Below are 24628 nucleotides of genomic sequence, written 5' to 3' on the forward strand. Positions count from 1 at the left end.
TCAATTGAATCCTTATACCAAGTGAAAACCCAGAAGAACGGAAAAGAATTCTTCTCCTACAACTGGAAGAAGTACCTACAAACTTTGGCAATAAAAAGAAATAAAAGACATTTAAATCAGTACGGAGGAAGGAAAATTACTTGTTTACAGATGACATTGATCTTAAACATAACAAAGCCCTAGAGATACCACAAAAAAATATCATAACCAGTTTTTTTTAAATGAGGAAAAGTGCAGGATGCACAATGAACAAAGAAAATAAATAAAAATAAACCACCTGTGATTCTACACACCAGCATGGAAATACATGCAAAATAAATAACAAAATTATACAAGTGAAAATGGCACAGAATAAAGTATTTTGGGTTAAACTTCAAAAAGTGTGTAAAATACTTGTAGAGTAAAAATGATCTATGTTGATGAAAGACCTGTAAAAATGCACACAGGACTGCAAATATACCTGTGCTCACTGATTAGAATTATTCATATTTTCACAGCACCATCTACACAAATTAAACTACAAGTGCGTCCCTAACTCTGTCGTTCACTTTTAAAGAATCAAATCTAAGTCTGGAGTATGATATATATGTCAGAGGACATGCAAATGGGGTCCTCTCTGTGCTGATAAAACCAGCCCATCCCAGACCCTGCAGCAGGGAGAGGAGCCCCAGCCCCGGGAGTCCCAGGTGTTCCCATTCTCTGATCAGGACAGAACAGACACCTCACCATGGAGTTTGTGCTGGGCTGGGGGTTCCTGGTTGCTCTTTTAAAAGGTAATTCATGGTGAATGGGAGACACTGAGTATGTGAGTGGATAAGAGTGAGAAACAGTGGATGTGTGACAGTTTCCTGATGAAGATGTCTTATGTCTGCAGGTGTCCAGTGTGACGTGCAGCTGGTGGAGTCTGGAGGAGACCTGGTGAAGCCTGGGGGGTCCCTGAGACTCACCTGTGTGGCCTCTGGATTCACCTTCAGTAGCTCTTGGATGAGCTGGGTCCGCCAGGCTCCAGGGAAGGGGCTGCAGTGGGTCGCATATATTAATACTGATGGAAGTAGCACAAACTACGCAGACTCCGTGAAGGGCCGATTCACCATCTCCAGAGACAACTCCAAGAACACGCTCTATCTGCAGATGAACAACCTGAAGACTGAGGACACGGCCACATACTACTGTGCAAGAGACAGGGTGAGGGGACCTCACTGGGAGCCTAGACACAAACCTCCCTGCAGGAGGGGATCAGCACCACCAGGGGGCGCACACTATGCACAATTCTGCTTTGTGTTGCCAGGAGCAGGTGAAGATGGAGGTTACAGGCAGGTTTTCTGTCAGGGTCTGGGGCTTCCTCTCCACACAGCAGTTTCCCCAGGGAGCCTCCCTGGACACAGGATTCTGTGTTTACCCATTAACTCACTGAATTAGCAATTGTGTTGTCATAGGAAAACTACCCTAACATGCACATAGACACAGTTGTTTGCACTTTCTTCCTCCGGTCCCTGAACATGAGTGAATTACAGATTTCTTGAGGCACAACAGCTGAACCTTTACAGGAGTCTCAGATGCACCCCCTGTGCAGCCAGGACCACAAGATCCCACAGTTCCCCTTTATCTTCACCCAGCAGTTGTCCCAATCAAACAACCTGAAACTTCCCTCCTGGCACTTGCTACTCAGGACTTTAAATGAGCTACAGCTTTATTCAATTCCTCTAAAGAAGAGATAATTCATCTCTATGTATTAGTCAGGATTCTCCCGAGCAACAGAAACCAAAGAAACTGGTTTCCATGACTAAATACATTGATAAGCCCTACATTCCACTCTCACATGCTAGAGACCCAGGAAAACCAGTGGTGTAATTCTCATCTGATTCTGAACTAGTGTCTAGTCTCAGAATGTGGAGAGCTGATGATGTAACTTGCAGAACAAGGGCCAGAGGAAACCAATGTTCCAATTCAAACAGGCACATGGGAAGTAAAACTGAGGGAATTCCTCCTCCCTGTGCATCAGATTTTATTCAGAACCTTAATGGAATGGGTGATGCCCAGGCAGACAGAAACCATGGATATAAATGCCAGTCTCTTCTGGAACACATCACAGACATCCACAGAAACAGTGGGGAGTCTGGGCACCCATGATGCAGTCAAGGTGACACATAAACATAATCATGACAATTCAACCTCCTGTAAATGTGCTTTTCAAAGACTGAAGATTTAGAAGTCCATGCCATCACTGGCATGGAGCCTGGTGGGCATAGCTGTGCTTCTGTGGTGAAGGAGGGCAGAGTCGCATAGGGAGAATTGTGGTCTGAGTATCCCCTGGGAGACTTGGGGAGAGACAGTTCCCTTCTCAGGTTGCATTTCATAAAGGGTGTATTGCCTCTCGTGGGGCAGGGGAGCTGACAGGCACCATTGCACTGCCCTGGTCATTAATATAGGAGCCTCTGCTGAGAGCAGCTAACTTAACACTGCCTTGTTGTTCCCCACCATGAACTCCAAGCCCCTAGTGTTCATGCAACTGCCCTTCTGGGATAACCAGCTCCAGCCACAGCACAGCAAAACCCTCTTGCAGAGGATCAGTGGGGTCCCTGTCATATTCAGTTCATACGATTTGGAGTTTTCAAACCCAGCTAGAGCTCCTGAGATAAAATGTAAGAGCCATGTGCTGCCAGGTGGGCCAATGGTTTGGACACAGACAGGGTGAATGCAGGGTTCTGACGGAAGCCTGGGACCCACGAGTATAGATTGTTCTCTCTGTGGGAGGGCTTCCTGAACAGCGGTGGCTGGGAACTCCAACGCAGGGACTAGAGGGGGAAATGATGTCAATATTTCCTCCCACCAATCAGCATGGACAGAGTTCAGTGAGCAGCACAGCAGCCCCAGTAAAGATGAGCCACTGACACCAAGATCCACCCCCCTTGCCTTCCTCAGGTGCTTCCTTTCTAGGGAAAGAGTGCCTGGAAACCAGACCTGCATTGTTTCCCTTCCTCCAAAGACCACATATACCCCCACACGCACCAAGTCTACTGACCATATAGTGAGGCATAGCTTCACCTCTAGAGGAAATAGGAATTAGCCTCTTTTAACAGGCAGAACAAACTCACCTAGTTAAAACTCACAACATTGTGGACAATGTCTAAACACTCATCACTGGAGACAAGGAGAAACTGCAGAGGACTTAGCTGAGGGACAGAGCAGCCAATACACGACTGCACAGTGCACACAGAATGTGCAACAGATGCTTCCTAAAGTGGCAAGCCCTCAACAGTAATTGTACACTTCTCAATAAAGACACTACTCTAGAAAAAGAAAACATAACAGGATTTTCTAAAACACTTAAGCAAGCGGAGACATAGATATACACCATGATGGAGGAATTCGTCCCAAAGGAAAAAACAATAAAAGGTCATTGCCAGGGATATTATTAAAACACATATAACTAATATGCCTCAAACAGAATTTCTAAAAACTCTCACAAGGAAATAGAATTTTTAAAAACTATCATAAGGATAATAGGTGTGCTTGAGAGAAGCATAGGAGACATGAGGGAAACCCTTACTGCAGATAGAAAAGACCTAAAACCTAGTCATGCTGAAATTTTAAAAATACTGTAACTAAAATGGGAAACTGATTGTATATAATGACCTCAAGGAAGAAAGAAGCAGATGAATAAGTGACATAGAAGATAAAATTATGGGGGAAATGAAGCAGAAAATAAGAGGAAAATTAAAATATTTCATCACAAACATATACTGAGGGAACTCAGCAACTCCATAGTGTGTAATCAAATGCTGTTCAAAGGAGTCTGGGAGAAGAGAGGGAGAAAAGAAGAAGTGTTATATGAGTGAATTTCCATGGGAAATTCCCAAAACTGGGGAAGGAAACAGACATACACATCTAGGAGGCACGGAGAACTCCCATTAAAATAAAAAATGGCAGGCCAACACTGAGACATATCATAGTAAAATTGGCAAAATACACAGAAAAAGACAAACCCTATAAGCACCAAGACAAAAGACGTCGCTAACTAAAGAGGGAAGATAAAAGAAATGATTATGGAAGATGTATCCACAGAAACCTTCAGGCAAGAAAGGAATGACATGATATCCACAAGATGCTCAATTGAAAATTATGCATCTAAGAATACTTTCACCAGTAAGACTGTCATTCGGATACAAGAAGAGATAGAAGTTCCCAGAAAGGTAAAAACCAAAGGAGTTCATGGCCTCTAAACAAGCCCTGCAAGAAATATTAAAGGGGACTCTTTGAGTGGAAAAGGAAGACTAAAAGAAACAAAGATTAGAAATAAGCAGAGAAAGTCTCCAGAAACAGTGACTTCAGAGGTAACACAATGGCACTAAGTTTATATCTATCAATAATCACTGTGAATGTAAAAGGGAAAAATGGTCCAATCAAAACACATAGGATATCAGAATGGATTAAAAAAATACAAGACCTTCTGTACACTGCATACAATAGGCTCATTTTCAACCTAAAGCAACTGTAGATGGAAAGTGAGGGGAGGGAGAACAATTTATCAGGCTAATGGACATCAAAAGAAAGGTGTAGTACCATACTTATATCACACTAACTAGATTTTAAACCAAAGTCCGTTACAAGAAATGAGGAAGTCATTGTATCATCATGAAGGGGTCTATACAGCGAAAAGATATAAAGCTTTAAATATTTATACACCAATATATAAATCAATTGATAAGAAACATTAAAAACTTATTGATAATAATACAAGAATAATAATAGAGAACTTTAACACTCCACCTACCGAAATGGACACATTACCTAAGCCAAAATTAATAAGGAAACAACGGCTTAGAAAGACACACCTGACCAAATGGACTTAACAGATATATTCAGAACATTCCACCCTAAAGCAACAGAATACTCATTCTTTTCGACTGCACATGCAATATTCTCCACAACAGATCACATACTATGTCATAAATCAGCTCACTACAAGTTCAAAAGACTGAGATCATACATGCACATTTTCATACCAAACACTATGAAACGTGAAGTCAACCACAAGAAAAACTTTGGCAACACCACTAATACATAAGGTTAAAGAACACTGTGGTAAAGAATGAATGAGATTTTCAGGAAATTAAAGAAGCAATAAAAAATACATAGATGCAAATTAAAATGAAAACATGCCATTGCCCCATCTGGATGCAACAAAAGTGGTTGGAAGAGGGAAATATATAGCAATACAGGTCAAACTCAAGAAAGAAGAAAAATCTCAAACACACAACCACCTCACAACTAAAAAAGCTAGAAAATGAACAGCAAATGAACCCTAAAGCCAGTAGAAGGTAAATAAAAAACATTAGAGCACACAAATGATAAAGACATAAACAAAACATTAGACAGATCATTGAAAATATAAGTTGGTTTTTGGAGGCATAAATAAAAATGATAAACCCAAGGCCAGAATTACGAAAAACAAAAGAGAAAAGACTAAGTCAATATAACCACAAATTTAAGACGAGAGATCACAACTAATAGCACAGAAATACAATCAGAAGAAAATATTTTGGAAATTTATATTCCAACAAACTGGTCAATCTGGAAGAACTGGATAAATTCCTACAGTAATGGAAACTACAGTAACTGAAATAGGAAGAAATAGAAAACCTGAACTGACTGATAATGAACAAAGCAATTGATCCGTAATCAAAACTCTACTGAAACACAAAAGACCAGGGCCTGAGGGCTTCACAGGTGAATTCTACCTGATATTTAAAGAAGAGTGTAAATAATCTATTTAAGTAGCATAGAAGATTCTAGTCTTCTGAAACTGTTCCAAATAATAGAAATGGAAAGAAAACTTCCAAACTCATTCTATAAGAACAGTATGACCATGGTTCCAAATCAAACAAAACCCCACTAAAAAGGAGACTTAAAAGCCACTAGCCCTAATGAGCGTGGATGCAACAATTATCAAGAAAATAAGTGCAACTTGAATTCAAAAATACGTTAAAATTATCATTTACCACGATCAGGTGGGATTCATTCCTTGGTTGTAAAGGTGGTTCAATATTCACAAATGACTCAATGTCATACAACACATCAATAAGATAAAGGATAAAAACTATACGATCCTCTCAATAGATATAAAAAAGAGCATTTATCAAAGTACAGCAACCTTTCTTAATAAAAACCCTCAACAAGGCAGAGAGGAAACATACCTTAACATCATAAAGACCATATATGAAAACTCCACAGGTACTATCCCACAGTAGGGAAAATAACCTTTTCCTCTACTGTCAGGAACACAAGAGGGATGCCCACTCCCATCATTCTACTTAACATATCACTGGAAGTCTTATCCTCACAGACAACAAAAAGAAATAAAGGCATTCAAATTGGCAAGAAAGAAGTTAAACGTTCACTCTTCACAATGACATGACACTCTATATAGAAAACCCAAGAATCCACCAAAATATTGCAAGCACTGATACACAAATTCAGCAAAGTAACAAGATACAAAATCAACATGCAAAAATCTATTGCATTTGTATATAGTAATAATGTAGAAACAGAAAGACAAATACAAAAAAATTCCATCCCTTTACAATTGTACCAAAAATAATAGGATAACTAAAGGGTTAAAAGACCTATACTCAAAAAAACAAACACAGTGAAAGAACTGAGGATGACGCAAAGAAATGGAAACACAGTCAATGTTCAGGATTGAAGGTGCAAGTATTGTTGACATGTCTATGCTACACAAAGAAGCAGGAGACTTTATGATTGCAGACTTCACGCTATATTACAAAGCAGTAGTCATCAAGACAGTACGCTACAAGCACAAAAGAGACACACAGATCAATCGAACAGAAGAGTAAGCCCAGATATGGACTCACACATGTGTGGTCACCTTATGTTAGATGAAGTAGGAAAGACTATGTAATGGAAAAAAAAAAGACAGTCTTCTCAACGAAGGGTGTTGGGAAAACTGAACCAGAACATGCAGAAGAATGAAACTGAGCCAACTTTCTTATACCATACACAAAAATAAATTCAAAATGGGTGAAAGACCTAAATGTGAGGGGCGCCTGGGTGGCGCAGTCAGTTAAGCGTCCGACTTCAGCCAGGTCACGATCTCGCGGTCCGGGAGTTCGAGCCCCGTGTCGGACTCTGGGCTGATGGCTCAGAGCCTGGAGCCTGTTTCTGATTCTGTGTCTCCCTCTCTCTCTGCCCCTCCCCCATTCATGCTCTGTCTCTCTCTGTCCCAAAAATAAATAAACGTTGAAAAAAAAATTAAAAAAAAAAGACCTAAATGTGAGACAGGAGACCATCAAAATCCTAGAGGAGAACTCAGGCAGCAACTTCTTTGACATCGGACATAGCAACTTCTTACTAGACGTGTCTCAGAAGGCAAAGGAAACAATAGCAAACATTAACAACTGGGGCACATCAAAATAAAAAGCTTCTGCACAACTAAAGAAACAATCAACTACTCTAAAAGGCAACCTACAGAATTGAAAAAGGTATTTGCAAATGATATATCTCATAAAGCCTTACTATGCAAAATCTATAGAGAACATATCAAACTCAGCACCCAAAATACAAATAATCCAGTGGAGAAATGGGCAGCAGACATGACTAGACACTTTTCCAAACAAAGCATCCTGATGGCTAATGAAAAATGCTCATCATCACTCAACATCAGGGAAACACAAATCAAAACTATAATGAGATAGGACCTCACAACTCTCAGAATGGCTAAAATTAACAACTCAGGAAACAACAGATATTGATGAGGATGAGAAGAAAAGGGAACCCTTTTATACTCTTGGTGGGAATGCAAAGTGGTGTGGCAATTCCAGAAAACACTTTTAAATACTTAAAACTGAAACTACCTTCTACTCCAGTAATTGTTCTACTAGGTATTCACCCAAAGGATACAAAAATTCTGACTTGAGGAGGCCCATGCACCCCAATGTTTATAGCAGCATTAACAATGAGAGCCAAAGTGAGGAGAGAGACCAAACATCCACCGAGTGATGAATGTGCTATATGTATAGATTAGAATATTATTCAGGCATAAGAAAGAATGAAATCTTGCCATTTGCAAAGATGTTGATGCAGTTAGAGGTATCATGCTAAGTGACATAAGGCAGTCAAAGAAAGACAAGCATGATATTATTTCCTTATATGGGGAATTTAAGAAACACAGCAGATGAACATAGGGGAAAGGGAAAAAAGAGCAAGAAAAAATATAAAAGACTCTAAGGTTAGAGAACAAACTGAGGGTTGCTGGAGGACAGGGGTGTAGGGGATGCGTTAATGGATGATGGGGATTAAGTAGGCCACGTGTTCTGATGCGTACTGGATGTGAATGTAGGTGATGAATCAGTGAATTCTACTACTGAAATTAATATCACACAGTATGTAATCTAATAAAAATTTAAACACAAACTTAAAAAGTTAGAAAAGTGGAAAAAAAGGAAGGGAGAAACATTGTCACAAATTGTCGTGAACATGGAATCTAAGGTAGTGAGTCTAACTTCTTGCATTTACTCATTTTATCCCTAACTGCTAGTGGACATTAATTAACATACTCATGACTTTTACAGTGGTTCCAGGTGGGCTGGAATTCAAACCACAGCTGCCCTTCCCAACTCCACTGTGCCGGCACCCCATGGGCAGCTTGTCCAGACACCTGCACAAGAACTCAGGTTGGACCTCAGCAGGGACCCTCATCTGCAGAACTGGAAAGCCTGGAGAGATGACCATTCCTGCCAGGCTCCGGGTTTCCTCCTGCCACTTTGCTGGCTCCGCTCTCTTATATTCCTCTCCCTTCTCTTTGAAAAGAAGCATGTCCCCTGTTTGTGGTGCATGAAAGTGAGGGGCTGCGTGTTCTATAAATGTTCAATATGACAGATCACTTACATGGGGACAAATAAAAACCCATATGGTGCAGCCTGTCTCATGGGCTCCTATCACCCAAAGTGGCAGAGTACAAATAAACCTAAATATGCATTTAGTAAAACACTGTACAGCACGTTGCAAAAGCATTAGGAGATGAGAAGCCTGGAATAATTCCACAAATGCTGTATGAGCTCCCCTTGGAAGGAAGAAAAAATCTTATACTCCCAAACATGCAAAACAAAAAATAATTTCAGGAAATGATAAAACAGTTTCAGTGTGTTCTATTCATGAAGTGTCTGACAGTGACAATGCACAGAAGGAATTGTCAGCGTTTCGCATAGAATTGTGAAGGAAAAATCTTGAGTCACGAACTTGCTTGTGGGCACAGAGCTCAATGGCTCCTGACACATATAGAAACCCCAAAACTTGGAAAGGTTAACGTGTTTTTTGGCCCCGGAGCACATCGATCAAATCTGATGAACAATCTGGCCAAAAAGACACACACAGCATATCTTGTGAAACTTGAGTTCAATTTCAGCATGAGAACAGAATTTCCATATATTACGAAAAAACCATGCCATGAAAATGAGTTACTACACTCTATAAACTTAAAAACAAACAACAGAGACCAGAGACCAATTAGGGTACAAGTCAGCATTGAGAGAAACCAGAAAAAAAAAGATTTTAGTTATATTGTAAATCAAGAAATTAGTGGGGTGCCTGCGTGGCTCAGTCAGTTAAGCATCTGACTTTAGCTCAGTTATCGATCTCACGGTTCATGGGTTTGAGCCCCGTGTCAGTTTCTATGCTTACAGCTTGGAGCCTAGAGCCTGCTTCAGATCGTGTCTCCCTCTCTCTGCCTCTTGCCCACTTGCACTCTCTTTCTCTCTCTCTGTCTCAAAAATCATCAGTCACAAGCAATCAATCATTATGAAAACCAAAATTATACCTAAGAACCAAAGGTCCATAAAAATAAATAGTATAAATGGGCTTTGTGAAAATCAAATATATTTTCTGAACACGTGACAATCAATAGCAGTAAGACAAGTTACAGAGGAAGAGACAATATTCACAAATTGCATAACCACCAAGGGACCTGCATCCTGAATATGCTAAGAACCCTCAACAGTCAATAGGAAGAAAGGAAACAACCCTCTATAAAACAAGCACAGCCTTGCATAGTAAACATCCCATCCTAGAGGTTGTAGACACATTAGGTAAGGACAGGAAAAGACTCTTCACACCATCGACTGTCAAGGAAATTCAAATCAAGAATGCAATAGATGCCCTATGCACTCATCCTGAGGGCTCAGGTATGAAGGGAACACTGGCAACACCATCCAGGTGAGCATCCAGCACACGTGGGGCCTCAAACACTGCAGGTAGGAATGAAAGACGAACACCAGCTCTGGAAAACCATTGGCTGTTGCTTATGAAATTATACATGGATGACTTAACATGTAACCTGGAAATACCACTTCCGAGTGTCTGCTCCAGAGTGAAATCCCATGCTCACAAAATAAATGGTGTGTAAATATTTATAGCATCTTAGTGTTAGAAGCTAAGAATAAAGCAAAAGTCTTTCTAAATAAAAAGGAATAAACTAAGTATGAAACTTCCATCAATGGGATGCTTTGCCTCAGAAATGTGACGCTATTGATGCAGAATTGAAACTAGGAGAACCTCAAAGACATGCTATGAGGGAAGGGAAGTCGTCTCAAAGACTACAGAGGTGGTGTGGCCTGGGACATTCACACAGCCACCCCAGGGTGACAGAGTTTGGCTGGGTTTCTTTATCTCTTTCTGCCCAACACTCACATGATAAGTTCCTCTGCCTCATGTTGAATGCTGTCCTGTATTCAACAATGCTCTCATGTTTGAACTCTCCACAGACTAAACCCTACAACCTCGGACCCCTCTGAATGGAGAGTTGTTGATGCCATAATCTCATATGTGTTCTGACAGGAGCTGTTCCCTCCACTGTCCCTGGCTCTGGCTCTCTCCTGCAGGTGAGGAGGAGTAGGTTAGGAATCCTCCACTGAAACCATCTGTCTCCTGCACCTGACTCTCCCACAACATGAGGCCCAGACCTTCCCACACTCAGCTGGAAATGAAGTCAGTTGTACCAGCACAGATCTGCACCTTGGTTTAGTGGATTGCTCCAGCTCCCCCCTGCCCTGGGCAAAACTCTGCAGCTGCAGGTGGGGACAAAATAAGGGCTCAGTTTAGGGGTGAGTGGCAGCTGCACTTCTTTGAGGCTTGCTTGTCCAGGTGGCATGAGACCCCTGCCATACAAGTCAAGTCTGGGGCGACCAGGCTCCCAGCATCCCTAGTGGACTGTGCCCAGGGCAGAGTTTCCATCCTGGGAGTGGGGCTGCAAACAATGAGTGAGTCCCACATCTCAGTGGCACCTGCTGGGGCTTGGCCTCAACAGCAAACAGCTTAGGGTCACTGACATCCTGTCCCTCTGGGAAAGAGTCCTCTGAACAGGAGCTGGTCACCAGGAACCCTGGTATTGGTTGCAACAGTCTAGAGGGGAGGTTGCAGCCAGGCTCAGTGGCACATGCCTATAGTCCCAGCTCCTTGCACTGGAGTTTCCATTTGCTGAGCTGGGGTGGGGAAGGAACGGCACATACCTTAGCTCAAAATTCTAGCTTTTCCGTCTGTCAGTATATTTTCTGGAATAAATGTTTCTTCATGGGCTGTATGCCAACAAGGCCATTTGCAGACACTGTAAATAAATCATTTGAGATTTTATTCATATTCCACATAGTAAGCATTCAATGTAGTATTACTTTCAGGTGTAAAATACAGTGATTCAACATTTCCATACAACACCCAGTGCTCATTATGAGTGCGGCCCTGCAACCCCATCACCTACTTCCCCAAACCTCCTCCCACCTTCCCTCTGGTAACCATAAGTTTGTTTTGTATAGGTAAGAATCTGTTTTGTTGGGTTTATATGTTCCATGGGTTAAGCCTAAGACTCTTGATTTGGGTTCATATCTTGATTTCATGGATCCTGAGATCAAGCCCCATTTTGGTTTCTGCACTGACAGCAAAGAGACTGCTTGGGATTCTCCTTCCCACTTCCTCTGCTCCTCCCCCCATTCTATCTCAACATAAATTTAAAAACATTGAAAAAAGTTTATTTCTTGGTGTAGCTCTTCTCTCTTCTTTGTCCCATTCCCCTTTTGAAGTTTCTTAAATTCTACATATGAATTAAATCATATATTTTTCTTTCTCTCACTTGTTTCAGTTAGCATAATACTCTCTAACTCCATCCATATCATTACAAATAGCAAATGTCATTCCTTTCAGGGCTGAGAAACATTCCAGTGTATGAGTATGAGTGTGTGTGTGTGTGTGTGTGTGTGTGTGTGTGTGTGTGTGTCTGTGTGTGTGTGCGTGTGTAGATATACCACATATACTTTATCCATTTATGAGTCAATGCTTACTTGGACTGTTTCCATAGCTGGGCTGTTTTTGATAGGGCTACTGTAAACATTGAGTTACAATCCCCTTTAAATTAGTATTTTTGTATCCTTTGGGTAAATACCTAGTAGTTCAATTGATCAGTCATAAGGTAGTTATATTTTTAGCATTTTGAGGAATGCCCATGCTGTTGTCCAGACAAGATGCACCAGTTTCCATTCCCACAAGCAGTGAAAAAGTGTTCCTCTTTGTATCCTCACAAACACCTGTTGTTCCTTCTGTAGTTGAGTTTAGTCATTCTGACAGGAGTGAGTTGATATTTCGTTGTAGTTTTGATTTATATTTCCCTGATGATGAGTGATGTTGAGCATCTTTTCATGTGTTTATTGGCCATCTGTATGTTGCATGTTGGAAAGTCTATTCATGCCTTCTGCTCATTTTTTTAATAGGATTATTCAGTTTTGGAGTTGAATTTTATACTATATATAGAAAACCTGAAAAACTCCACCAAAAAAAAAAAATATTAGAACTGATACAATAAACCAGTAAAGCTGCAGCATACAAAATCAACATACAGAAATATGTGCATTTTGATACAACAATAATGAAGCAGGAGAAAGAGAAATCAAGGAATTTATCCCATTTACAATTACACCAAAAACCATAAGATACCTAGAAATAACCCTCACTAAAGAGTTACAAGAGCTTTACTCTGAAAAACCTGGGACATTTATGGTACAAATTGAAGAAGACACAAAGAAATGGAAAAATATTCCATGCACATGGATTACAACAAAAAACATTGTTAAAATGTTGATACTACCCAAAGCAATCTAGACATTTAATGCAAATAATTCAATGCAAATATCCCTGTCAAATAATACAAGCATTCCTCCCAGAGCTAAAACGAATAATTCTAAAATTATCATGGAACCACAAAAGACCTTGAACACCCAAAACGATCCTAAAAAAGAAAAAAAATGGAGGCATCACAATTCTGGATTTCAAGCTATATTACAATGCTGTAGTCATCAAGACAGTACGGTCCTGGTGCAAAAAGAGACACATAGATTAATGGAACAGAGTAGAAAACCCATAAATGGACACATAACAATATAGTCAACTAATCTTCGACAGAACAGGAAACAGTATCAAATGGAAAAATGACAGTCCCTTCAACTGGGACTGACAGTCCCAGTTGGGAAAACTGGACAGCAACAGGAAACTCTTATGGAACTGGACCACTTTCTTACAATATACACAAAAACAAATTCAAAATGGATGAAAGACCTAAATGTGAGACAGGAAACATCAAAATCCTAGAGGAAAACACAGGCACCAAACTCTTTGACCAAGGTCAGAACAACTTCTTACTGGACATGTCCCAGATGCAAGGGAAACAAAAGCAAAAATGAACTTTTGGGACTTCAAAATAAAAAGCTTCTGTACAGCAAAGAAACAATCAACAAAACTAAAAGGCAACTGACAAAATAGGAGAAGATATTTGCAAATGGCATATCAGATAAAGGCTTAGTATCCAAAATCTATAAAGAACTTCTCAAACTCGACACTGAAAAAAACAAATAATCTGGTGAAGAAATGGTCAGAAGACATGAATAGACATTTTTCAAAGAAGACTTCCAGATGGCGAAAAGACACGTGTAATGAGGCTCATTGTCACTCCTCGTCAGGGAACATAAATCAAAACCACAATGAGAGAACACCTGTCAGGATGGCTAAAATTAACATGGTGGGAATGCAAGCTGGTGCAGCCATTTTGGAAAATAGTGTGGAGATTCCTGAAAAAAATTAAAAATAGAACTATCCTGTGATTGAGCAATTGTTTTACTATGTATTTATCCAAAGGATACCAAAATGCTGATTTGAAGGGGCACATGGACCCCAATGTTTATAGCAGCCCTATCAACAAGCAAATTGTGGGAGAGCCCAAATATCCATCAGGAGATGAATGCATAAAGAAGAGGTGGTAAATATATACAATGGAATATTACTAAGCCATCAAAAAGTACGAAATCTTGCCATTTACAACAATGTGTGTGGAACAACAACGTATTAACCTAAGTGAAATAAGTCAGTAAGAGAAAGTCAAATATCATATGATTTAATTCATATGTGGAATATAAGAAACACAACATAGGAGAAGGAAAAATAAAATAAGAGAAAAACAGAGAGGGAAGAAACAGGAAGAGACTTAAATACAGAGAACAAACTGAGGGGAAGTGGGGAAGTTGGGATAAAAGGGAGATAGGCATTAAGGAGGGCACTTGTTGAAATGAGAACTGGGTGTTATATGTACGTGATGAATCACTAAATTCTACACCTGAAATCAATACTACACTGTAGGTGAACACACTAAAATTTAAATTTAAAATATTACAAAATTAAATACATACATATATGAACTCTTGGGAGTACCTCAAAATAGAAAGCTTCTGCACAGTGAAGGAAACAATAAACAAAACTAAAAGGCAACCAATGGAATGAAAGAAGATATTTGTAAATGGCATACCCCAGGGTTAGGACCCAAAGTATGTTCATTTTTTAAAATTATTTTCACTTATCAGTACAGAGTGTGTGTCCATGCATACTTTTTGTGAGAAGCAAAACTGGTGTATTTTGGTAAGATCTCACTGAAACTGAGGTCCACCCTCTTCACTAAATTTTAACCGTACAGTACAATATTGTTAACTACACATGTAATGTTGTGGAGAAGACCTCTAGAAATTAGTCGTCTTGCATAACAGAAAATCACACCCCTTGATATCTAACCCTCATTGCGCCTCGCTGCCAGCCCCTAGCAACTGCCACTCCACTCTGTTTTATTGTTATCAAAACCCGAATTCAGCTGCCTGTTGCTGGAAAGGTCAACGTTCAAAGTTTTCGTTTTGGTAGGAAATGAATTTGAGCTTTATGCACAAGGCCAGCCACTGGTGAGAATGCAGACTCCTGTCCAAAAGCCAACTCTGAGGTTTCTCCCTGACTCAGGGGGTTTTAAAGGAGTACAGCATATTTAATCAAACAAGGGAGATCCATGGTTGATAACATCTGTTGATCATGTGCAGACTCCACGGTGCAAGCTGCCAAAGTTACCTCCACTCCCTGGTATGTCCAGCTGAGGAGGGAACCACACATGCATGGGAGGAGACTGCCAGAGGCCATGAAAGAACCCAATAAGGGATTAGAGCAGAAAACCCCTGGGGCTCACACATGGTCAGCAGTAATTTCTGTTCTCCCCAGCTGGCATAAAAAAAATACTAAAATACAACCTTGTACTTCACCAATCATGACAGAATACTGGGAAATGTTTCCTCAGTAAACTCAGTGGAAGCTTCAAACCAAAAACCAAAAGAATCAAATGGCTTCAAAAGTAATGTCTAACATGAATGAGACATGACAAATGACAAAGCTGTTTTTTTAGTCACCTATAAAGGTAAAATTGACAATGTCCACCTCCACATCCCAAGGAAGTAGGAAGCATTGGTCTCCATAATGAGGAAAAGCAGTCATCCATAGAAAGTGACCCAGCAGTACCACAGGACATGGAATTGGTAGAGAAGTTCAGGGTGTTAAAATTTCATATCCCATATTCACTAGCTAGAGGAAAGATGGAATGTGTTGAATAGAGCCATGTCTCTGGTCCCAGTCCTTACTATGTCCATGTGAGCACGCTTGAACTGACTCACCTCCTTCTCCCACATCCACCCCAGCTGAACTGTTGTGCAGGGTCACACAATGTCACACCCTGGGACTGTTACCTAACCCCACAAGTGGATCCCAGGTGCAGGGGGCTGGCCACCCGGTACAGCCCTCTGTTCTGTCAGATGACCTAGACCTCACTTTGTGTGAGATTCTCCATTTATCCACTCTCACTGGCAGATGTCCCTGAGCAGGGGCATGAGGGTGGCAGAGGGCCAGGTCACCTTGAGGGCGTCCCTCTTGCAGTTTGCACTCTAGGCAGTGCTGGCTCCTGTCCAGGGTTCTCAAGGTCGTCCCTCATGGCGCTACATCTCCTTGAGGTGGTAATTACAAAGAAGGAGCTGCACAATGGCAAGGGCATTCAGATGACTGGTTGGCTGTCCTGTAGCCTGTGTTTTGGGGACAAGAGATACGTTATCCACATGCGCTGCAAGAAACCCTTTTGGTCCATACATCTGCTGATGATCACTCAGGATAATCAGGGAGACTTGAAGATGGACTACCCCTCCATGCCTCCAGACTGTTACTACCTCGGCTACCTGGAGGAGATTCCTCTTTCCATGGCCACCAGGGACATGGGCTATCAGGGCCTTGAAGGTATCATGAAGTTGGATGACCTTGCCTATGAAATCAGATGCATCAGCGATTCCTAACATATAAACACATTGTTTCTCAGATAGTGGCAGACACCAGTGCAATGGGACCTACTTATAACATGGGATATAAGGAGGATAGGGACCCCTATTCCTCAAGCAAATGCCAGTGCAGTCCTCAGGATCTCTAGTAAGTTGTAGTCATCCCATCACGGAATCTTTCTCTCAGTTCCAAAACAATATATAGTGTGTACAGCCATGGGTCAAAATGTGCCCAATTCCTAATAAGGCTAGTTAGCTTAATTGACTCATTGTTTCATGGGATTCATGTAAGTTACTATATTGGTATCATGATAATTTATAATGAGAGAGATCCAGCTAACATGGGCAAATATGTGTTGCATCAAAGTGCTTTTTTTTTTCGATACTATGAGTCCAAGGGTTTTCGAATTCTTAAACCACATTCATCCTTAGTTGCGATTTGAAATGGATCCCATGAAGTTAATTTCAGTCCAGTTGTATGTACTATATGCCATCCACAAAGCCCCATCATGATGGGTTATTTAGGCAGATATTATTTACTCTTGTCTGTCATAGCAACACATCAGATTGCAAAAAATATTGGCTTGTGGGTTGACACTGATGAATATGCTTGCCAGAAAAGGTCCAACTGCATTAGGACCCAATTCTCTTGTATACTTGAAGCTTTCAGGAAGTGTTCCTTCATTCATATGCAGCACAAAATGAGTGGCAGATAAGGCAAGTGTCTCTTCAACATCTAAATGGTGCATTGAAATGAAAGCCTGACCCACAATCATTTTGGAAACTACTTAGCTGACCCAGGCAAGCATTGTGACTGCAGCTCCTTAGAGCAGTGCTATAGCAATCTATGCTGTATGAGTGATTGTATTTTAACCCCTGGGGACAAATGTAATACAGGCAGATGCTATACAAACTGCACCTATTTCGATGCTGGGACACTTGGCAGGCCAATCTAAAATATATGTGTTCTTCCAGAGTCCTGCCGTGGGGTGTCCTTGGCGTACCCTGATGAATTCTATATGCAAGATGGAACCCCGTGCACTGAAGAGGGCTACTACTATCATGGGAACTGCACTGACCGCACTGTGCACTGCCAAGAAATCTTTGCAAAAATTCTTGGAAAGGTGAAGATGTCTGCTATACCATAAATCAAAAAAGCAGCCGATATGGACACTGCAGAAGACCCCAGGGAATTCAATGCTGAACCCTGTTCCCACACAGACATGCCGTGTGGAAGGCTGCAGTGTAGGATTGTCACACATCTCCTTCAGCTGCAAGAGCATGTTGGATTCCATCCGTCTGAGATCTCACGGTTCTAGTGTTTGCGGCTGAATTCACATAGTAGCACAGGAATAACGGAGATTGGTAATGTGAGAACTGGCACCCCCTATGCTTCTGGAAAGCTCTGTCAGGACACCTACTGCACTGGCAGTGTGGCTCAGCTGAATTATGACCCTATCCCACAGAAATGCAGTCACAGAGGGTCATGCGACAATAACAGGAACTGCCATTGCCACATAAGCTGGGATCCTCTGTGGTGCACTGGACGAGGCACTGGTGGGAGCACAGACAGTGGACCCCTCCAAGAAGAATGCAGCCAGTGAGGCAAAGCCATGAATCCCTATTATATCTCAGAGCGGTTTTTGGTCCCATTTAAGCCTTAATAGCTGCATTCCTTGTGGTGTCGCCACAAATGTCAAATTATCAACCCCGAGAAAGTTAAGGGACTGATTGTTGCTGACGACAATCCATAATTAGCCACCTGACTGCTGAACAACTATAGACAATCCAACTGGCACATGTGTGAAAATACAGTAATGAGGCTGCATAGCTGACATCCACGTTTCGGGGGTCTGCGTGAGACACAGGGGCCCACAGGCACATCACAGCTCTGACACACATCTCTCATGGCTCACTGAACAGAACGCTGAAATAAAACTTAAAAACTGCATGCTTGTGGCCTCTACGTATATATCTAAGCTTCCAAGAGCCCAAACTGAGCCCGAGATTATGTGTAGAGGACCTGAGTCAGCATCGGGGCCTTGAACTGAGGTATATGCTTCCAGAATTAAGAGACGTTCACACAAGCTCTTTCAGGGACAAATTCACGAGTTGTCTCCAAAACTGCGCGGTTGCACACTGAACATTTTCTCATTCTCCAGGTAATCTGTCTTCCCCCAGTCCTAATGTGGGTTCAGGATAATGGAGGGCTACCACCCACCCACACTGCCTGTTCCACACTGGGGTGTCTGTGGGCTGTGAGGGAAGGGGACTGGCATTATGTTCCAACTAGCACAAGCTGTGGCTCCCTGGAAGGCAATTTCCCAAATGTGGGAGACTAAGACCATGAGGTTTAAAGGAGCACCAAATGAAGTGAATCAGAAAAGTAGGCACAAATGCCTGTGGATGACTCTGGCATCCAGTTGGAGCCCGATGAATGTGAATCCCTGCTCTCTTTCTCTTGCCTACTTTTCAGTGAGTTTAACCTTAGATAAGGATCTGCCTAGGATTGCCACTTTGGTTTTCTGAGAGCCTTCTCGAATAACCACACAGAGGTGAGCCTGTGAAAAGTTAGGGACTTCAGCCCCATCCATTCTCAAGTAATCAGGTACTTGCTACCCTGTTTTCTATGTCCTGATCACTGGGAATGTGGGAAGGAGGCCTGCCCTTCCCAAGGTCCTTGTGTACCCTTGCTTCTGGGCCCTGTGAGTCATAAATCCTGTGCCTCTATTTCCTTTGTTGGGGGTGCACTGAAACCGCACCTTGAGTCAGGAGGGCCCCATGCATCTCATGTATCCAAAGCCAGAGCTCAGATACCTAGGAAGCTGCCTGCCCACCCCCTGAGCAATGGCTCTTGCCTACTCCTTCAGCGGGATACAGTCTACATGTTCTTAATTTTGTACAACAGCTGGGGTCCCCAACACATTTGTCCCCAGGGATGGGATTTGGGGCCTAGGTGGTGCCCTCCAACAATGTGTTAGCACTAAGAATGGCTCACTCGTTTCTCACCCCCACTTCTCAGCTGCTCTGGGAAGGAGCTCGAGCTTGCTGGTGCTCTGTAGCTTTGCTTTGAGCTGATGCCAGGTGTTGCCAGAAACCCCCACCCTAAGTTACCAGTGCCATAAAAGGTCAGACTCCCTGCAGAGACCAACAATCAGGCACCGTCCTGGGGTTCCAGAGGTGTGTATTTCCTACTCATCTCCAAGTGAGATATTGCTGGTCACCGAAGACCATATCCCTAGATTTGTGTCGAAGAAGACTCCAGCTGCTGGGTCCACTGTGTTCCAGCCAGTACCCTGGTGTTGTGTTTGCTGAGCCATGCCTACCTAGTGACAGAGGCAACTCGACCAGGAGCATCATGTCTCCCTGGGTGGAGGACACGATCAAGGCAACGTTCCCCTACTGGCTGTATTCCTCACTGCTGCTGACAATGGCTCCCTATTTGACAGGTGTTGTGGGGGACACCTCAGTGTTGGAGGCCTCAGCACACGTGTCTGGGAAGAGCTAACTTCTATCCCAGGTCCTCCCTGTCAAGACCACTACACCAACATATCCACGGACCAGTGTGAAAGAGAGAAGTGGTGACAGGCACTACACCATCATGAAAATGCAAGGTTTCCTGGAATCATTTGTTGAAAGGGAGGGAGACAAGGACATTTATTGGCTCTAGTGGGTTTTAACAATTGGCTCCAAGCTGTTGCTTTAAGCGCTTGACATACTACAGCTGTCTGGATTGGTTCAAGTGCCCCAGATTCACAAATCACTGAAAAGCTCAAGTTATCAACGGCCTGTTTACTTAGAGACAACCGATGGAGCTTCCAGTCTTTTCACTGTATCAAAAGGCTATGACAATCACCCCAAGTCACATGGCAAGAGACACACACCAAGGAAAAAGGGGAAGGCTCTGAGGAAGAGGCTCCCTAGGGCCCCAGAGCCCAAAGAGGTAGGAAGTAAGAAGCTCTAATTCTCCGGACTTAGATTTTTATGGCATGACAGCACAGGCCCACTGGGAGAGGTCAAGCCCAGGTGATGCAATCCAACTCTAAGATAGAATGGGGACAATTCAATGGGTGTGGGTCTTGTGTTTTGTTTTGTTTTCTTTTCTTTTTGCCTTATGTCATGCGCCCATGAGCCCTTGTCCATTTCCACCTGGAGGAGAGGCACTTGACAACAGAATCTAAGGAGTTCTTCTTGAAGGACCACTCTGATCTTAAGCCTTGTGCCAATACAATTCATGGAAATACCAGCTTTAGTGTAGCAGGCATTAGCATGCATGCCATAGTCAGATGTGAAAAGGAGAATTTTCAAGAAGCCCAAGACTTCTTTGCTGCAAATGCTGATGGGATCACCACCTCCATAGATAGGAGCTCACAGGAGGGTCCCAGCAGTGCCCTATTCAAGGAGTGGAACTTCAAACCAGATCTCTTGCTCTAGAGATGATGCTCACACTTATCTTTATGCACAGCTCTGAGAAGAGGGGTCCCTAGTGACTTAATCTCAGGCAGCCTGAACACAAGTCAGAAACTTTGATCAGACTCTGGGATCTTCAAGAAAATGCTGTTCCTACCCTTAGGGTGGGTACCATCACTTCTCTGGACATTAGAGCCCTGGTAGTGGGGAGTTGGGATCCCAGTGGGTGGGGAGATGCCAAGGCCCCTGCCTAGGGACCCAGAGATTTGTGGAGTATGTCCTTCCTCCTGGGACAACTGCCTGTATACTTCTGTAATTACCCTGTAGGACACAGACACAGACAAACTTTATTTCTCTCATTGACCCTGAAGCCAAGGTACAGTGCTTCCCAGGAACCCCTCCAAATATAAGTGTGGTTCCCTTTAGCTTACTAGGTATAAAGGGAGGTATAGTAGAAGGGTCTCAACATCCCTTTGATGTCACTATTGGAAGAATCTTTACTGAATGTCTTTTAGCAACCGTGGCACCTTTGACCCTGCATTGTCTTGTTAATGATGTGGATGTGCTCACATGCCATCAAGGCCAGTGGGAACAAACCCAGTGCCTGGCTTTCCTGGGGGGACCTACATACCAGGCATCTGTAGGACTGCAAATTGCACCCCCCTACATCCAATTAAGACAGTATATGCACATCGATATTGTGTGCAATAGAGAACAGAGTAATTGCACCCCATACTTCAAGATTTACTGAAGGAGGGGGGGACATTAAACACACCATTTCTCCTTTCAGTCTGCCCACTTGATGGGCATTAAAACCCCTCCTAACAGGTGGCACTTTACAGTTGACTACTGAAACGTAAATGCCCAGCTGTCCATAAGATGGCTCACATTCCCAAGACTGTCTAGGCAGTTGAGGGTATCTAAAGGGCCACAGGGGAGACTCTGTCCTGACTGAGCTAGCCAGTATGTCCCATTCAGCATCGATGACCAAGGAGTCCCAGCCACAGTCTGCTCTCAACCTATACATCTCTACCCTGCTGACTTGGGAATTCCTAACAGTCCAAACAGTGCCAAGATGTTAGCCTGGCCAGCTCATGTAGAGCCTGTCATGAGTTCCCACTGGTCTGGGCAATTGAGGGTCACTGTCACTGGTCAATTATCATGCATTCCTGAACGTTTGTGAGACATGGGAGGCCTGCAGTCCTTCAGCAGCTATAAGGTGGGTTTTGTCACCTGACTGAGCTACTCCAGGTTTTTGGTCTACTCTCATATGACTTGTGCTGTTGGGCAGCCTTACCTGGAAGTGGCTGAGCTATGCCAGTTGATGCACAGGTAGTCTGAGTGCCAATGAAACATTTTGTGATCTGGAAAGTGTTTGTGCTATGGGGGTTATGCTGGAGCACCTAGTGACCACCTGGCACCAGATTGCCTTGCTATGTCACCAAGAGAGAGAAGCCAGCACCATGACTGTCTTCATACAAAGGGAAATATTCTCTCCCAATCTTCACCTGAGCAAAGGACCATCCTGAAGCTTCCATTAAAGTTGTGGTCCCAATCAATGTAGTGGAAGGAAAGGCAGAGTGACATTGTCATGCTGGTTGTGGATACCACACCCTTCCATTTGTCCATCCACATGGTGCGTTCACCTGCTTGCATTGGCAGGAAATAACACTACTTTTGGGGCTTACTTGCTATCCTGATGTCAAAACAATTGACAATCAGACTGATTATTTACTGTAGACGGGACTTGGAAAACTGGTGTAAGGGTCTGTGTCTGACCTGCTGAGATAACTACACAGGTGAATGGGGCAGATGCAGTCTGAAGACAGACAGTCATAGAGGTTCAGAGGGAGAGCAGGAAATGTAGTCAGTCTTTTAATAGTGGGGGAAAGGGTAGGCTCCATTTTAAAGTTTTTTTTTTTTTTCCTGACAGGAAAGAGCCGGAAAATGATACTAGGTGGAAATGCAGTTTTTTGATCCGTTACCTACTATGTGATGCCATGTGCTTCCGAGCCTGGGAATTGTCTCTGGGAATCCTTACCAATGGTCATCATGGGGATGATCACCCACAGTTGACAATGGCAATCTGGATCTATTTTGTGCAGCTTGCGTGAATCCAGAAGAATCTTTCCCTAATTCTGATGGCAGTGTAGTCGGTTAGGAGTTCGTCATAAGGTCCTTCTCAGTGAGGTGGCACTGGGTGCTCTTTGAAGACCTGATGAGCGTCCCATATTCTGTAGAAAGGGTGGCAAGGCTAGTCAGTGGCAGAGGCCATGTTCTTATTGTCTGTGGATGATATGACCCAAGTGTACCTGTTAGTTCTTGGACATGGCTATGGCATGGCATCAACTTGGTCATTTAAATTATCATAAAGTTCACTCAATCGGTAAACAAAGGGTTAAGGATTCCTTTCTAAAATACTATTGAAAAGGGGGTCAGTCCCTGCCTGATATTTGGAGAATTCCAAATCTCATTAAGGGCCAAGGACAATGATTCTGGATGTTCCAGGCCAGTTTCCAGGTGGATTTTTCCTGAAGGAATTTTGTGTCTAGTTTTTCATGTTCCATATCTGTTCCCCTAATCCACATATCCTCATCGTCCTCCTTTGTGATGATTAAGGATAATGTGGGGTATGAAATTCTAATTATCATCCCCAAGTCTTTGCAAGTACGTAGTTTGTCTATGTGCTGAAGTGAGTTCCTTGGTCTGGCTAAATCCATAATGGAATGACAAATCCAGGAACCATTTCAGGCATTACATTTTTTACCACAGTCGTGGCATTGGCAGGTCCAGTCAGACAGCATCAGTCCATCCACCAAACATGCAGCCATTAACCAAAGAGGAAGCCAATTTGTCAAATCCATCTGGAGAGCCCCAGTGGGCAGGGAGGGGCTAGAGGGACTCCCTGGGGCCTGCTGATAATATACAAAACTTGGAGAGATTTACGAGTAGTGCCCTGGGAAATAATTTAGTCAGAGGTTTAGTGGATGCCTGGGAAGAACCCACTGTCTCTCAGTTTCTTAATTATCCCATCTGATGGGGTTGGTGCAAGACCAAAGGAGAGAAGAAAGTGGCTTCAGCAGGCCCACTCAACCCCAATGTACAACCCATCTGATCATTATCTGTCCACTTGTCTTTTCCCATTGTGAGGAACTTACATGATAAACAATAGTCCAAGTCAGGGAAAAAGGCAGGCTTCTAAAGTGAAGGAAAGGACAGGGGCCTCTGATCTTCGCTGTGTATTTGAGAGCCTTGTGAGCTCTGTCAGTCGCTGGAGAGACAGTGGCAGTCTCCTCACGGTTTGGGCTGGAGAGTGACTATTAGCAATTTTAGCAGAAAGATCAGTTGCGTATAATAGGGCAGCAATTATAGGCCTGCTGGAAAATGTCCTCTGTCCTCTGGTACTCATGGCGGCTAGGACCTGTGGGATTTCCAGAGGGTGCCAACAGCCATGGAGACTCCAGGGCTCGTCTGGAATGGCTGTGAACAGTGGCGGTCTTTCCCTTTGCAGATGTGCAAGCTTGGGAAAACCTGGGAACGCAGTG

At 42.8% G+C, this 24628-nt stretch overlaps 2 pseudogenes; both read left to right on the plus strand.

The window, feature by feature from the left end:
* Positions 1–727: 727 nt before the first annotated feature.
* Positions 728–1523, plus strand: LOC112856810 (immunoglobulin heavy variable 3-74 pseudogene; annotated as a pseudogene).
* A 2523-nt stretch (positions 1524–4046) lies between these two features.
* Positions 4047–17821, plus strand: LOC147579588 (disintegrin and metalloproteinase domain-containing protein 29-like; annotated as a pseudogene).
* Positions 17822–24628: the final 6807 nt, after the last annotated feature.

This window comes from Puma concolor, chromosome B3 (assembly GCF_028749965.1).
Source record: "Puma concolor isolate L17-30 chromosome B3, mPumCon1.1.hap2, whole genome shotgun sequence".
NCBI lineage: Eukaryota > Metazoa > Chordata > Mammalia > Carnivora > Felidae > Puma > Puma concolor.